At 43.8% G+C, this 17,913-nt stretch overlaps 1 protein-coding gene across 3 annotated transcripts in view; it reads right to left on the bottom strand.

Annotated features, from left to right (window-relative positions):
• The window catches only part of Bcl9 (BCL9 transcription coactivator), an 85,084-nt gene that overhangs the window by 47,783 nt on the left and 19,388 nt on the right, over positions 1 to 17,913 (bottom strand). The gene's annotated exons all lie outside the window — the stretch shown is intronic.

The following is a 17,913-nucleotide window of genomic DNA, read 5'->3' as shown; positions in this document are numbered from 1 at the left end:
TCTGGACTGCTAAGACATTCAGTCTTCTGGAGTTATGGATTCTTGACCTCTCCAGTGGGAGGCAGCTACTATTGGACTACTTAGGACTACATCCTATGAGCCAATATAATAAGCCCCTTTTAAATATATTTTTACTCTCTCAGTTCTGTTTCTTTAGAGAATCCTGACTAATACAGTCAGGGTTTGAGTCAACATATTGGTTATAGTCATATTCAGGATTAGAGTCATGAAGACATTTAAACATACATACACAGTACACACAATATCTTTTAAAAGTTCAGATGGTAGGATCAAAAAATTCCAAAGGTGGCATTAGACAGCAATTGGCCCAGCATATCGATACAAATTGAAAATTCAAGGTCTAGAGCTGGGTGTGGTGGCATATGCCTTTAATCCCAGCACTTCGGGGGAGGGGGCAGAGACAAGTAGATCTCTGAGTTTGATGTCAGCTTGGTCTGCAAAACGAGTTTCAGGACAGCCAGGGCTACACAGAGAAACCGTGGCTCAATAAAACAAAACCAAAAATCAAGATCTACATAACAAATCAAAAACTTGGCCTTCTAAAAGATCTGTGTGATGTAAAAAGTGTTTAGTGTAAAACTAGCCTATTCCAACAGTCAGTTATATTTCCCAAGCCAGAAATTAAAACACAAAGTACAATTGTGCACACAATGGAGCAATTTTTAAAGTAAAAATTTTTTAAATATTTTAAAAAATATTTTTAAATTTTGATTTATTTATTAATGCTAATTAAGTAATTAATGATTAAATATTTTATAATACTTTGTAAAATTAAAAAGAATATTTAAAATAAAAATAAAAAGTTGCAGTGAACTGAGATGATGCTTCCAGATCATTCTGCTGCATTCACCCCTTTTTATCTAATAAAGGGGTCACGCTTTGCTCAGCCATGAGAGCTTTTGGTAGTTACAAAAGAAATATCAGATTCTGGAGTCAAATTCCATCCATGGGGAGTCACAGGTGAGACAAAAAGCCACAGGAACAGCAAGCAGAGGACCCCCAGACCACCCCAGCTTCCTAAGGGCTAGCATGAAGTGGAAACTTAAGGGTTCTTTGGAAAGTCAGTTGTGGTGGATGGTGTTCGGTTGGGGCAAACATGTGAAGGAACGTTTAGCTAAAGTGGACACAGGAGAAAGGATGTTCTGCTAAAGCAAACATGTGAAAGGACGCGTGATGAAGAAGGGTTCTTTGCTAACTACACACATGTACTGGACCGCCTTACGTTGTGTAGTTGAGCTGTGTTGTTGGGACTCCACAGAGTGCTGAGATGCACCTTTGCTCTCACATGTCACTTCGCCAATGACAAGACACCAGGAGCGTCTTGCTAACAGTGATCGTAACCTTCAGACTCAGCCTCATTTTGGCCAGTATTGAGAGAAACGTCTAGAAACATCATCTTGAAGTTAGTCAAAACAAAAACCCAACAAACTTCAGAGCGCCCCCTGGATGACGCTACTGTCACAAGAGCAGTGGTACCTCTTATTAGCACTGGATCTAAACCCACCCCTAGATGCCAGGTGTCAACACAATGGCTCACAATCGCTTTGCAAGAACAATGTCTTTAGGAGCTTTTGTGCTTTTGGTTTCTGTATAGTGAGTGTCTCACGCTCACTTTTTGTTTTTGCCCAGACTAGAGAGTGAGTTGATTTGCCTGTAAGCTCAGTGTGAACTATGCTGCTTCCTTAAAAGTTGGGGGATATGGCTCAGTGATACAGCACTTGTCTAGAAGGCAGAGGTCCTGGGCTCTCTCTCCAGTTAAGCTAATACCTATAGATTTGGCTGTGGGTATGAGATAGTTTTAAAGGGCTTGCCCGCAAGAGACCTAGGGCTCAGTAGCTTCTACTTTCCCTGACCAAACATATAATATTAGCATATGCACAGAGACTAGGGAACTGCTTATGTAATGGAAGATGGGGCTCTTTACTTTTCTTGTGAGTTTTATACTTTGTGTTAGTATATATCTACTAAGATGATAATCTTTATATTCTTAAGTGTGTTTTTTATTTAAAAAAGTATATTTATTCATCAACAATGATACAACTCAGAATGATGATGTTGAGTGAAAACAATTTCTTGGAGTTTGCAGATTCCTGGCATGCTACTGTTTGAAATTCAAGAACAAAAACAAACAAGCAAACAAACAAACAAACAAACAAACAAACCAGCATTCTCAGGTGGCCTCAGAGTTTTCAAACTTGTATTCAAAACATACTGATAATACTCTTCACATGCTACAGTTTGAATAGCTAAAATCCTCTTTTAAAGAATAAAGTGCAGTAAGTTTAGTAGTGCTCACAAAGAACTGCCTCTCGCAGGAATAGTCCGTGTGAAATATAATTTGAAGTCCAGGTGTCCCAGCAGGTTAACAGCCACTTAATCGAGTGTGGGCCTCACATTGAAGGAGGTATTCTTCAGTGACAACTGTTACACCTTGAGAAAGCATCCAGATGACTTACAGGAAGTATACTGCCTGTGTGAGTTCATTACTATGCATTCTGCTTCTAATTGATTTGATTTGATCGCATGAGTGATTATATGAGACAGACACATCATCTGTGTGTGTAGCAGGAGCATGTAGTACTCTCAGAGGCCAGCAGAGGATGTCAGATCTCTTAGAACTGGAGTTACAGACAGTTGTAAACTGCCATTCGGGTGCTGGGAATTGAATCTTGGATCTCCAGAAAAGCAGCCAGTGCTCTTAACTGCTGAGCCATCTCTGTAACCCCTGTCTTTTTAAAAAATTATCCTTTCTCGTCTTCCATTCTAAATGCTGTACTATAGCTACTTGTTTATTTAAACACACACACGCATATATATATATATATATATATATATACACACACACATATAAAATATGTATATATACATATATATACATATATATACATATATATAAATTAGGATCCATATAAGGAAGGCTTTTCCTTCCTTCCTTCCTTCCTTCCTTCCTTCCTTCCTTCCTTCCTTCTTTCCTTCCTTCCTTCTTTTCCTGAAAATATTGTGATTTCACTTTCCCTTGGATCTTGATAGTGTTTACACACACACACACACACACACACATCAGATTTCATTATTCATTGTCTAGAAAATGTGGTTTTCAATAGGCATAGTGGTGGACAACTGTAGTCCCAGTTACTTGAGAATCTGAAGCAAAAATTGGTTCCAGGAGTTTGGGGGCATCCTAAGCAACACATAATAAAAATAAGTAAATGTTTTAAATAAACAAAGTTATCATTGAATTTCCTAGTCCCTAAATATTTCATTTCAGTGGGGATGGAAATTAAATAGCAATGATTTGCGGGAGTCAGCACCACAGGTAAAGGTGCTTGCTGATGAGCCGGACAGCCCGAATGTCAACCCAGGATCCACGTATAAACTGAATGTGGTGCTGTTTCTCATCTGTAACTGCAGTGTTTCCGTGTTGAGATGAAAGGTGGAGATGGGAGAATTGCCTGGATGCTATGGCTAGCAAGCCTGGACTACCCAGCACAGCAAATCAACCACAAAAAGTAAGAACCAACTCCCAAAAGTTGTCCTATGACCTCCACACACATGCAGTGGCTCATGTGCACCTGTGTGCACACACACACATTAGCTAAATAATTTTAAAAAATTAAGAACAGTGATTTTCGAACTTTGAAACCACCTGCCTCCATCCTGATCCAGCCTCTTGTTCCTCCACCGTGCATCAGGTTTATTATTTAAACATCTGGCAAAATTAACTTGGAAAAAGTCCTGAGAATTTTGTGTCACTGATCATGATAACTGAATATTCTTGAAACCTGTCAAAAGCTGTCACTGCCGATGACTGAGGAACAGATTTGGAGACTGCTAGGTACATTTAATGACTCTGCAGACTCTCAACTGCAGTGATGTGCAAAGACACATCAATTCTATCTGGTTTCTTCCAATTCTCTCAGGGCTATTAGATTCAATTACCAATTATTAGATATGGGTTAAAAATATCCCTAAATTGCAACATAAAGTTGAAGCGTTAAGCAGATAAACACAAATGAGAAGTTAAAGGATCTCCTAAACGGTTTTAAGATAGCATTTTTGAAATACTAGTACTTCCACTCTCCCACCCTTTCCCCCAGACAGATATTTATTATACTTTGCTACCCAGAAGTGCAATGTTAGGCTTGTTGCTTACGAAACGTGGGAACCAGACTAGAGAACCACCATTAAGGCAGGTAACTAGTTTATGGGGTGACTGATGATTAATTTGGTTCTCATTTGTTGACAATCACTGTATTGCTAGCACTTTGTTAGGCGCTGGGCGAACAGGAAGCAATGGAGCCGAGATAACATGGTTTTGTGAGGACAACAGAAAAGAGGTGTGAAAGTATAGCAAGGATCTTCACGGAGTTGCTAACCTGGTATACATGGAAGAGTTAACCTGCTCTGTGTGCATTTGCTAACCTGGTCTGTAAATATCAACACTGTATCAGGGACCTAGACTGGTTTACATGGGTGGGCTATCCTGGTCTATATCAGGGAGCTAAACTTGGTTGGCATGGATGAGTTAACTTGGTCTATATAGGTGAGTGAACCGTGTCTTCTCTCTCTCTCTCTCTCTCTCTCTCTCTCTCTCTCTCTCTCTCTCTCTCTCTTTCTCTCTCTCTCCCTCCCTCCCTCCCTCTCTCTCTCTCTCTCTCTCTCTCTCTCTCTCTCTCTCTTGCTCTCCTTCTCCCCCCACAAGATCAATTTATTCATTTATTTTATGTGAGTACACTGTCACTGTCTTCAGACACACCGGAAGAGGACATCAGATCCCATTACAGATGGTTGTGAGCCACCATGTGGTTGCTGGGAATTGAACTCAGGACCTCTGGAAGAGTAGTCAGTGCTCTTAACCACTGAGCCATCTTTCCAGCTCAAACCTTGTAATCTTTCTAGGAATTAATCTGGTCTGTTCTGGAAGCTAACCTTGCCTGCCTGTGTGAGCTAACCTGGTCTGGGAATCAGAAGTAGCCTGAGGGTTAATCTAGAGTTAACCTGAGAAAGCCACTTCTTCCTTTTCAGGTCCTTGTTTTGAAATGGGGATTATAATAAGCTATCTCAGGGGGTTCCTCTGAAGTTTTAATGAGTGTTGATATTTAAAGCAGTTAGCACAGCTTCCGGCTTGGAGTAAATACTCACTAAATGATAGCTGCCATTACTCTTTTTACAGCCTTCGCTGAGTTACATCAAGAATCTCCTCTCTGGGTGGTGGTAGTCCACGCCTTTAATCCTAGCAGTCAGGAAACAGAGGCAGGGGGATCTCTGTGAGTTTTGGCCAGTCTGGTCAGTCTGGTCTACAGAGTGAGCTCCAGGACAACCAAGACTACACAGAGAAATCCTGACTAAAAAAAAAAAAAGTTTTTTCCTCTAAAAAAATGCAACACTTACAAACTGACCCTCCAATCAAATGCTTCCGTTTTCTGCACATGCACCATGGGAGAGAGATGAGCAGACCCACCGCCGTGGAAGAATCTGTCCTTCCCCCAGCATGCCCCACGCTCACCTTGACCACAAAAGCAGGTCTCAAATCTCTTTAGTCACAGGGTTAATATGTCACATGAGTCAGATCTAAAATTCTGGCCCCTTCAAAGACTGCAGTTCCTCCCTGTTTAATCAGACATGAAACAAATCGCGTGCTGCGGCAGAGGCGTACAAACACGCTTTAATTACAATATTGTAACACCAATTAGAGATCTATCTAATGGAGGACTCGGCACTTCCTGCTCGGATATTACTCCCATGTTGGGATAATTACTGCTAATTAAGCTTGGAACTAATTAGGCTAAATGATCTCATTTATACCAACAAAGATGACTTCTAGGAGTTCATAAGAAAAACTAGGGTGATCTTATCATTCCTGGGCTATTTGGCTTTTCATTCTGGAAATAAAGCACCTTTCCCTGACACCAAGGTGCGTTCAGAGTTGGTTCTATGGAGTTCTGGACAGGATGCTAACGGGTTCTTCATTTGTCTTCCCAGATTCTCCTACATGGGGAAACAAGCTCTATCCACTGAAGGCATACTATACCTCTCCACAAATGTGTTGGAAACAGCAGCTGCTGAGAGAGGCTGTGGCAAAGGGCCATCCGGTGCAGACTGGTCCTGGCTCCCGTTAACCTGCAGTTCTAGTTCATCTGTGTCTGCATTCCTGTTCTATCCTCCACCGGGAAGAGCACACCGGGCTTGGGCTCTGCACAGACTGAGGTTTCCCTTGCTGTCTAACCCTCACTCTCCCTCTCTAAGACAGGGATTATGGAATCCTGGGTTGCTTCATGGAAGGCGAACGGCATCTCCGGCGTGGAATGGAGGGAGTGCCTGGTGCATGGTACTTATCAATAAAGTAATATGATTTTTTAAAATTTCCCCCTTCATGGGTACTGTAATACCCAGATCTGAACTAAATTCTACTTGTACCTGTTCTGCATTCTTTCCTGGGCCAGAGTTATAGTAACGAGCAGAAGACACATGGCACAGAGTTAGGAAATCTGGCTCTTTTTCAGGTTGCTCTGTAACCAGATGTAAAACTTGAGGAAGTTATTTCTCCTTCCTAGGAAAAGTGGCACTGGGCTGAGTGCCCTACACGCACTTTCTGAGGTCATCCTTACAACAATGCTCCCCATTCAAGATAAGAAAACTGAGACCTCAACAAATAACTTAAAAATAAAAACAACCTTCACCGCTACTAAATGTCAGGTCTGGAAGCAGAACCTCACTCAGCGAATTCTCCAGTCACTGTTGCAGTGGACTGTCCTCATCCCTTCCTGCAATGGAAGGGCATGCAGTCTTTGTCTTTGTAAAGCCTGCAATATTTATCAACTACCAAGTCTTTATTGTGTGTCTGATACATGCTCCATTCTACAGGGACTAACATGCTGACAACCCTGTCTACCGCTAGACCCCATAGATACACAGGCACACGCATGTGCCTCTGCTCGCATTCACACATGCCACATATATAATCTCTGTTGGATGGTACCAGGGGGATGGGTTTGTACAAGAGAAGACCAATGGGAACTAAGGAGTTTTACCCCATTTCTCTGCTGTTCACAAGGGTTGGTTCCTCATCCTTCCTATCAGAATAATCAGCTTTGGCAAGTGAGGTCCTTGGGCACAGAGCACCCCAGTTTGAAGAAGAGTATGCTTTTAAGGAATCTGGAAAGAGAGCAGGAAGCTTTCTCAAGAACAGGCCTTAAAATATATTAGGTGATTAATTTAAGAGCATGAAAAATAAATAAATAACTGCCTTGGCAGATTGGGAAACCTTTCATAACGTGACTCATCAAGTCGTCCTCCTGGCTCTTACTGTTCTGATGCACAGACAGAGGCTTAATGCACCGTTTTTGATCCCTTAATATAGCTAGAGGTCCTTGGCTTCTCGTACCATGCAAACACACCAAAGAGCAGTGGGCCTCTGTGCCTGGGGAAATACCCAGAACCAAGCCACTGCAAAGCACATCTAAGGGAGAATTTGGTTAAGTTAACCTAGCTGTTCTCCCCTCCAATGTGTCCATGAGTCTCAATGGGGGCGAGGTTTCTTCATGACTGGAGGATCCTTTTAAAGAACATGTCTGGCCCATAGATATCTATTATTTAAGTATAATCTATTATTATTATTAATAATATATTATTAAATAAATTAATAAATAATAAATAAAGTAATAATATTAAATAGGATACAGTATTATTTAAGTAATATCTATAGCCAACACTGTCATTTGGGGACCAATAGGCTAGACTCTCCCTATTAAAGAGCTTTATCTGAAGTTCAATGTTGAAATGAGTCTTCCTAAACAGTCTCTAAAATGTCCTCAATAATGGTGTGAGACTGGTTCTTCTTCAACACAGGTTCTTCTTCAAATTCTCCTCAGCATCCACACTCTTGCTTATTTATTTGTTCAGTGGACATTGGGCTCCTATTCCAGGCTCCACTGGGGGAGGGGAAGATCATGTGCTTGACAAGGAGTAACTGCTCTCCTGTGATTGTCCCCCACCTCCATCCCAGGAAGAGGAGGTCATGGGTCCTTCTTATCTGATAACTGGTGTTCTCTGCTGGAGGATGAAGGAAGAGAAAAATCAGAAGTAGTTGGCTTTATGCACTTAATCCTCTTCCAACAAAAGTCGAATGTCACCCACTAAGGGACTGTGAAGGGACCAGGCTGGCAGATGGTTCAGAGAGCACAGTGGAGGAAGTACAAGCAGAGGAAGGAGGGTGGAGTAGGGAGGGGTCGGCAGGGGGGAAGCAAACAGCAAAAGGTCCTAGCATTCCTTCAGCTGATACGTGATGAGCTTTGGATGCGATGCTCCGCACAGTTATCATGGTTACCCAAAGATTAAAAGTAAGGTGGAATGTGTCCTCCAAGAGGTATGCAGCGTCACATGGAGAAAGAGCATGGTGAATCTGGAGATGTTCCTCAGGTGAATTCAACAGGTTCTGGAGAGTATTTGGTTGTAGAAATGAAGAGGGGAAAGAACTCAAATCGTTAGGATGGGAGTTTTACCTTGGAGGACTGGATGAAAGGTGGTGTTGATTAATTAACTGGAAAAGGGAATCCAGGTGGTGATTCTGCCTTTCTAAAATAAAGTGAATGTGGCTTCTTTCTCTCTCTGTGTGGTTTTGTTTTTTGGGTTTTTTGTTTTGTTTTGTTTTTTGTTTGCTTGTTTGTTCTTTGCTGAAGATGCCTTTAAGAGAGCAAGGTGGGCGTGCTCGTGGAGAACTTCGAGGGGTCAGGAACTCTAGAGAGGCGAGCAGTGTTAGGGAACCCAGACAATGGTAAAGGCTACAGAAAACCTTTGAGAAGGTAAGAGTCTTGGATTAGCAACCAGTGAGTAATGTGTTCATTGAATGCGGTTGAGGGAGAATGACAATGAGGTAAAGGAACAAAAAGTAGAGTGTGCATGTGGAAGAACTTGAGATTGCCGAGTCCCAACCACTAGGCACCCAGGGAAGCTGCAGGCGAGAACTGGAAAGTGTAGTCCCAGCACAACAAAGAGGTTCATGCGAAGCCACACCCACTCTAGTCCATAGAAACTGGTTTGGCTAAAGAAACAAATGGCTTCAGGCAAACCTACGAGGTGTTTTCCAGCCCGAATCTTGCCTGGCCTGCTTCCTGTCTGCCTTCCAGCCTGCATCTTGTCTTCTTTCCAGCCTGTGTCTTGCCTGTCTTCTGGTCTGCATCATGCCTGCCTTCCAGCCTACATCTTACAGCCAGCATCTTGCCTGCCTTCTTTGGAAGGTTTGCATCACTGACTCCTCAACGCTTTCGGGGACACTAACTTCTTCTTTTTTTTTTTTTACCACTCCCCTCTTTCACCTTTTCTCAGTTTCTGCCTTTTAAATTAAATATCAAGGATTTCCCAGATTCCACCCTAAGACTTCTCTTTTCATTCAACATGCTCTCTGTGGGTGGTTTTTCAAAGCTTCGGTTGCTGCTCACCAACAGATGGCTCTCAAATTGGTATCTCCACGCAGACACCTCATTGAATGTAACACCTGACAGGGAAGGCATACAGGTCTGCTGAAACTGTCTAGCTGGATATTTCCAGCCACAGTCTCCACCAGCCATCATCACCAGGATGTTCATGGAGTCTTCACAGTCATGGAAAATCATCTTCATGCCTGGTCTTTCTTTTCTTTCCTCCTCAGAAAAAGGTCATTATTAGGAGGAATTTACCCTCTTGTGTCTTAACGTTTCTCAAGGCTACCTGTCTCCAGAAATGATCTGATCACGGTGCTTTGCCATCCTATGACAGAGGTCTAGGGGAAGTAATAGGTCTAATGAAGACAGCCTGGACTCTCTACAAAGATAAGGCCCTGGCTGGGGAGGTGGATTCATTAGCATATCTAAAGCTTGATGTGCAAGAGCTTTCTTAGGAGAGGGGCTGGCAAGCTCAGCCACAGAGAGGAGCACACAGGAGGCTACTAATGGTTCTGTGTCTTCGACTTGCACATACTTTCCCAGTACGGTTGCCAGAACTACATGGAACCTCACATTTGAAACAGATAGCCAGCAGTCGAGCAGAAAGGCAGATGGACCTGCCGGGTCACCAGCACTGCCCTTTAGCAGATAAGGGAGCTCTGCCTTAGGAGGAGGAGGAGCAATTGGCTCCTGAGATTGCTGGCTGGGGGTGCTCCCAGGGCAAGAACACTATCTGCTTTCACTTCTGGTCTCATACATTTCCCTACACATTTTCCTGCCCCAGAGTTAGGCATTAACTCTCTCATGGAGGATCAGTTATAGGACAGGCTTGATTTTTTTTTTTTAAAAGAGTTGTCTACCATTAATTGTTGAGCCTTTCTTCCTTCCTTCCTTCCTTCCTTCCTTCCTTCCTTTCTTTCTTTCTTTCTTTCTTTCTTTCTTTCTTTCTTTCTTTCTTTCTTTCTTTCTTAAGTGAAATGTTTTTCTCATTGCTTTTACTTGACTCAGAAATAAAAGAATGGATTCCATTTTGTCTCTCCCTCCTAAATTTCCCTTAGGCATAGAACAAATATGTGTGAAATGTCAGCTCAATTAGGATATGTTGGAAGTTATCTATGCTTCTGAAAAACAGGCCAGAGTAGAGACGGCTCTTCAGACCTACGGCTGTTACCGCTATTGCAGTAGGAGCTATAGTAATAAGCTTGGGCTCAGGAAGTTAAACAAGAGCAAAACGCTTCTCTGCAAAAAGCGATTTCCTAAATTTCATACTGTCTATGAGCTCTCTGGTATAAGAACTCATTACCACAGCCAATGGGCTTCGAAAATCCACTTGTTGGAGTTGGTGGGTGTCAAGAGAGCGAAGGAAGGCTAGGAGCAGTTTGCTTTATGTGAAAAGTGAGAGACAAACGAGGTTGAGGGGTGGGGTGGATGGAGAGGTGGATGGAGAGGATGGAGAGGTGGATGAGGGGATGGAGAGGTGGATGAGGGGATGGAGAGGGAGGCTCAGTGGTTAACTTCTTTCAGAGGGCCAGAGTTTTGTTCCCAGCATCTGTATCGGGCAGCTCTTAACTCTGGGCACCTAAATTCATGTGTGTGCTCATACACACACACACACACACACACACACACACACACACGAGCACGCACATGCACAAAAATATAAAAATAAAACATATATTCTTAATTTAAAGGAGGGAAACCGGAAGCTGATACTCCCTTGTGAAGTGAAATAAAATTGCAAGCACCATCCATGCAGAAGTGGAAATCCTTCCCACAAAGGAAGAGGCTCTCAGCACCTTCCAAGGCCTGCTTCCCACGAGGCCCGATTTAACGCACCCAATAGAAATGAGGTAATCAGGCCATCTGATGCAATAGCCTTGGGTATATGAAATCTTTTTGTGTGTAGCTTTCTCCTCAATTCACCACACATACACACCATCACCACAGAACTCACAGAAATGAAGGTAACCAGGGTTCCCTAAGCTTCAGAGCCTGTCACCTTCATGGGCTCCTTCTGAGGAGCCTCTTCTAAGGAAGTTTAACTCTTCTGACTTTTTTATTCTGAAGCCCCCTCCCCCAATTCAATAAAACAGCTCCCCAAAGCCCTGACTCAGCATTGCCTGTACGCATATTTCACCCTCAAATAATCAGTTAATCTCCTCCAGGCCCAACATCCACTTTTTCTACAAAGAATGGGCCCTACAGGTAGTCAGACCAGATAGATGTTAGAAGGCTAGAGTAACCAAACAGTAGTGTTTCTGGGGTATCTACTACTTAACATGTTGTGAGCTGTTATCTCTTGATGTGGTTTTATACCAACAAGACACTCAGTGTCTTCATGATAGACTTTATTCATTTTTGAGACACAGTCTCTGTATGTAGTCCCAGAACTCAGCTATATAGGCCAGCCTCTCCTGATTCACATAGATCTGCCTGCCTCTGCCTCCCAAGAGCCACCATGTCTGGTTCTCATCTCTTTGATGCTCGTAGTACACTGGTCATTTGATGTGGACTCTCGGTGAGGATTGCTTTTAGGGATAAGAGGTTATAAGAAACACTAACTTGAGATTTTAGCAACTGAAAGGAACTGCAAGTGTTGTGTTGGTCATCTAGGAACGGCCGGCAGTTGATGAGGGTCGGAATGGAAGTGATCTCTTTAAAAAGAAAAAAATGAAACCCACCAGGCACCTACTATGTCCCAAGCTCTGAGTACAGAAGTCTTTTATATCCACATTGGATGTGATCCTGACTCACAGGATAGGATGACAATCCCATCCCAACTTCCTGGCATTTTGCATCATGATTCCCTATTTTATGATTTGAAGGAGGAGGAGCCAGGCCGATCTCAGGGGATGGAGCTGGGCCTGGGGAATTTAATCCTGTTCCTAGTCACCAGCAACTCCAGGTGTCTAAGCAGCCAGCTGAGAAGGGCACAAGTGCCTGCCGGGGCAGGGAGGGATGTGTGCCCAGGCAAGAAAGTGGTGTGGGTACATTTGCCTTCCAGCCTGTCTCCATGGTGATGTAGTAAGAGCTTAGCAGCCACGTGTGGCCGGGAGTAAGGAAACAGGTACACTGGCAGAGCAGCAGCCCGAGTGAGAACTGTCTCAGGCAACATTTCTTCCTGAGCAGATGGCACCAGGAGTCCAGTAAGAGAGACGGAAGCCTCTGCCACTCACTCTGAGACCCCGAGAACAGCAGTGGGATCCAGTGGACAGATGCCTGGGCTGGAGCAGGCAAACTCATCACTTCAGGCTTAGGGCTCCTCATGTTAAAAATCAGGATCCTGGAAGACAATGGCTAATGCCCTTGCTTTTCTATGCTTTAGTCTTAAGAAGTCCTGATGGTTGATTGTGAGTGTCAATTTGACAAGACATACTTCTGGGTGTGCCTTTGTAAGGGTGTTTCCACAAAGGGTTTACTGAAAAGGGATGACCCGTTCTGAATGTGAGTGACACTGTTCTTGAGGTCTCAGAAAAAAGAAAATCACAAGGCAAACACAAGCACTCATGAGTCTGCTTCCTCACTGCAGATGTACTGTGTCTAGCACTCATGTGTCTGCTTCCTCACTGCAGATGTACTGTGTCCAGCACTCATGAGTCTACTTCCTCACTGCAGAGCAGATGTACTGTGTCCAGCACTCATGAGTCTACTTCCTCGCTGCAGACATACTGTGACCAGTTACTCACACTCTAGCTGCCACGCCTTTCCCACAATTATGGACGCTGTCCCCTCAAACAGCTCTTCTTCAAGTTGCTTTTATTCAGTACTTTATGACAGAAATGAGAGAAAGTAGCCAATGAGAAGTGAATGGAAGATATCCATTAACAGAGGAGCAAGCATGCTGGATTCTATTGGAGTTATCAGATTGCGAAAAATGGCTCTGTCTAATAGAAGTTTCTTTTCACAAACATGGACGTGTTCCCTATATGTACTGTCTAATATGGTAGCCCCAGTCACATTAGACTATTTGAATGTTTAAAATGAAGGCAATGTGGCTAAGATATTAATTTTTAATATGTAATTTTATCCTAATTATTTTACATAAATGATTATGTGTGGCCAGCAACTACCATACCGGTCAGGGCAAACATCAACTTTGTTTAAGCGGGACACCAGGTACACTGAGCAAAAGGTAACCCAAAGGATGGAGAACTGTTTCTAGGAGAGAAGAGAGGCCTGGGTTTGATTTAGGTAATACCAAATAGGGCACAATGATTGTCTTAGGTCTTCTAAAGAGGACACTCAGGTTTTATGATGAAGACAGTGGTAATAGGTTCTTCGCAACTATGTATAACTTTATAAAGCTCCGCAGAGGCCTTTCACGGGGTGTGGTTTGAGCATCAGCACAGCTGTGATGTAGGAAACTGAGTAACAGTTTCTCATTTTACAATGAGGAAATCTAGACTCAGATATTTGCCTGAGGCCACAGACTTCAAAGAGTGGGGAAGGAATGTAGACTTGATTTTTCCCCAGTTCCTTTCACAGACAAGGTAACTCCTAAGCACCCTACGCCACCCCCAGCCTCGCAGCCCTTCATCGTAGAAATGGCAACGCACTATAAAATATGCTTAAATATAAGAAAAAGAAGCTAGAGGAAAGGCACGGGATGTGGGAGCTTTCCAACAGATAACTGAAGCCTGAGGAAGTCAAGAATTGGTTTTGTCTCTTAGGAGAGAAGAAAGGGAGGGAGAAATTAAGCCCCCACTACGTGCGGCTCCTCACAGAACAAAACCAGCATCCCCTGCATTCCTTTCTCTGGCTGTTGAGCCAGGACTCCTTTGAGATCACAGAGCCAGATTGTGTTCCAGAGCTTCTGGTTATTTCCAAAAGTCACAGTCCCATCAAAAAGAAGAGTCTGTCCCTCACCCCCCTGAACACCCTACAAAGTGCTTGAGCACACACTCTGGGGCCACTCAGGCTAAACTTGAGCACCAGGCCTGATACTCTTCAAACAATTTAATATGTCTGAGTCTCAGTTTCCTCTTCTGCAAAACCAGGGGCTCACTTTCTTTAATCTTAGATGGTGGTGGAATACATTAATGGAGAGACACTGTGAAACCCCAGGGCATAGTGCATGTGAGTGGTAGTTACTAATATTTTACACCATTTTAGGCACTGCAGATTCTTGTGGATTCTAAAATAGGACCTGCAGAAACGACTTTGAGAGAAGGTAGTATGGAAAAGATCCCAGAAAGACAAGGGGCTTTTGCTTGAGAGTGGAAGGTGAAAGTGCATGAAAGGCCTGCAGGCTTTCAACAGCTGCAGATAGGATCAGGGACAGGCAGGTGGGGCGGCTTTCTCCTGGCTTTCCGTCTCTCTGCAATGATGTCAGACTTTGTCCCCTAAACCCCTCCCGCCTCCTTCCAGAGTACATTTTGCCTAGTTTACCTGAGTATTACGTGCGCCCACACGCCAAGGCAGACTCTCTGACAGACAGTTCCCTCTTATCCAGTTATTGATTAACTATCAGGTATTTGGAATGCGCTATGCTAGGTGTTTTTCTTCCCCCGTTGTCGCTGTTGTTTGGTTTTGTTTTGTGTTTGTAGATTGATTTTTATTTCATGTGTATGAACGTTTTGCCTGCACATCTGTCTGTCCATCATGTGCACTCATTGTCTGTGGAAGCCAGAAAGAGTGTAAACTCTCTGTAGGACTGGAGTTACAGATGCTGCGAGCTGCCATGTGGGTGCAGGGGATCGAACCCAAGTCCTCTGGAAGAGCAGTTAGTGCTCTTAAACGCTGACCTACTACAGATTATATACTGTGATTCTGAGACTGACAGAAAGGGAAACCATGCGGCAGAGTGTCTGTGAGTGATGGATGCGACACATGACGACGCTTTAGGAAAGGCCTCTCAGAAGAGGTGACAGTGGGGATTTGACTAAGAAGGGCTCTGTCCTGAGAAGCTTTGAGGGCAGAATGTTATGGACAGAGATTATAAGACACACAAAGGGCAAGAGGCAGAAATGAACTTGGTGCATTTTAGGGACTGAAAGGATTTGAATGGTTGAAGTTGGAACACAGAGGGTTAAGAGATGAGGTGAGAGACCAGTTGGGCCGGGTTATGTTGGGTTTATGCTAGCCCACGGGAAGGAGTCTGGATTTTGTTCTAAACGCAGTGAGGGCCATTTGAACATTAAGCAGGAGAACAACGAGATTGACTCTGCCTTTTCAAAAGATTACTGCTAATCCAGCTACCCTCTGTCCAGACTCACGTGTGTGCCCAAGTGCTCGGCTGCATGAAGGGCATCCACGCTGCCGGTTACCTGCCTGTGTCTCTCTCCCGCCCCCGTGCAATCTGTTGCTGGATCTCATGAGTGCCTTGACAGTGGTTATGGAGTGCAGCCTTTCCTCTGTCCGGCCAGCAGCCTGATTCCAGCCCTTAGATAAAGAAAGGGTTGCTTGAGTCGTCTCTCCTGCTCAAGAACTCTCAAGAGCTCTCCAGCACCCAGGAAACCAAACTGCACCTCTCTAACCCTCACCGAGAAGCCTGAACGAATAGATCCCCAAATCAGCCCGACCACTTCTCTCTCCACTTCCCGACGTTCATCCTGTAGTGACTCACGCTTCTTGAGCGTGGCTTGTTTGCCCTTGTGCTGTTTTCTAGCTCTGCGTTGGCACTTCCTCCAATTACAGCTGTGGGCATCCTAGGCTATGCGTTCCCTGGAGTCCTGTGACAGCATCTCTCCTGGATGCTTGCTCTGCTCTTGCTTGATCATATGTGGACCTCCTGAAGGATTTTTACCTGAACCTGTTTAAAGCATTCGTTGTCATAGTTGTCTGTGTGCATGTCTTACACCCTTCCTAAATCAGCTTCCTGAGCATGGGGATGGAATCGGCGTCACTTTTCCTGCCTGTCAGTACCTATTAGAGTGTGGCATCCGAGAGGTGCTTGATAAACAAACAAGTGCCGAATGGATGGGTCAACAAATAGACAAATAGATCCTAAAACTCATTTTTTGGGCCACTTGGCTCAATTTGACAATTTTTGAAGACCACAAGTAACCAGAAGAGGGACTGAGAAGGAGAAGCATTTAAATCTCACAATGGTGGTTTCAGAGCTCTGTGGAAATATAAATAAGCATGGAAATAGTTCTCCATTGTTTTCATGGAGTGGCTCTCAGAACAGGTCACCCGAGAGTTGCCAAGAATTACACACCACGCCCACAGTGCCCTAGGACACAGATTCAGTGTCTGTGGCTCCTGCTACTAAAAGTTCTTCAACCCCAATGTGGTGAGTTTATGGGAAATAATGTAAAACCATTTCCTAGGGCTGCTGAGTTGGCTCAGCGGATATGAGCACTGGCTATTCTTCCACAGGTCCTGAGTTCAATTCCCAGCAATCACCCGGTGGCTCAAAACCATCTATAAGAGGATCTGATGCCCTCTTCTGGCATGTAGATGTTTGTGCAGCAAAGAACTCACATTGAATAAAAAATTAAAAAAGTAAAACAAAAACATTTCCCTCAGCAATTAATTTGAGTCAAGCAAATCTTTTTCAGAGGAAAAAAAAAGTAAAAGTTTCAGAAGTAAAAGTTTCAGCTAATTCTCTGTTTCTTCAGTCTTGTGTTGGCATTCCTGAAAGCGTGAGTTAGTGTGTTGAGGTTCACCTCAACCAATGGAGCTGCAGAGTTCATTTATTTTAAGTGACTTCACTTAGGAAGAAAGAAGCCCTGGTGAAGTTCATGGAGCAAAGACTTCCGTGTACGCACAGGACAGCCATAGCAGCCCCAGTGGCAGACTGACAGCTTTCCTCGTTGGCAATCCTTGACTTTCTGCAAAGACCTCAGCTCCTTTATGAATGAGACAGTAACTGCATGCAGCCCTGTTGCTTTCGGAATCACACACGCTTCTAGTACGTTATTTAGTTGCAAGCCACCTGTTATTAATTATGTCTGTGGGTCTTAAAGAACCAATGGACTAAGAGCCCCTTGTTATTACTTAACATAAGAGCTTAAAACACTCATCCTGGGAGATAAAGATCATCCTGGAATAGCTCCTTCCGTGAGGAAAAAGCCTGGCACAGATAATTCCCGGTTGTGAGATGTCTCACCTTGGACTTCCATCTCTGCTAACTCTCTCTTGCTGACCAAGCTTGATTAAATAGGTGGTGTTTGTGTGCTCATGTTCATTTTCGTTCTCTGATTTCACACCAGTGACTTATTCCGAAATCTGCAGTTTAATCATTATGACTTCGTGAAGGACACCCTTCCTGACTCACTTCTAGAAGGTGCCCACTGAGTATATATGTGAAGATGTATTTATTTCCCAAAGTTTAGTAATCAGCTTTCTGCCAGGTTCCTCTCTGGGTCCTAATTCCTGGGGCTTTTTGCTTTTGTTTTTGATTTTTTTCTAGACATGGTCTCTCTATATAGCTCTGGCTGCTCTGGAATTCACAATGTAGACCATGCAGTCCTTGAACTCTGCCTGCCCCTGCCCCTGCCCCTGCCCCTGCCCCTGCCCCTGCCCCTGC

Source organism: Grammomys surdaster, unplaced genomic scaffold, assembly GCF_004785775.1.
Source record: "Grammomys surdaster isolate TR1022 unplaced genomic scaffold, NIH_TR_1.0 125849, whole genome shotgun sequence".
Lineage (NCBI taxonomy): Eukaryota > Metazoa > Chordata > Mammalia > Rodentia > Muridae > Grammomys > Grammomys surdaster.
This window is presented reverse-complemented; position numbering and strand designations above follow the sequence as displayed.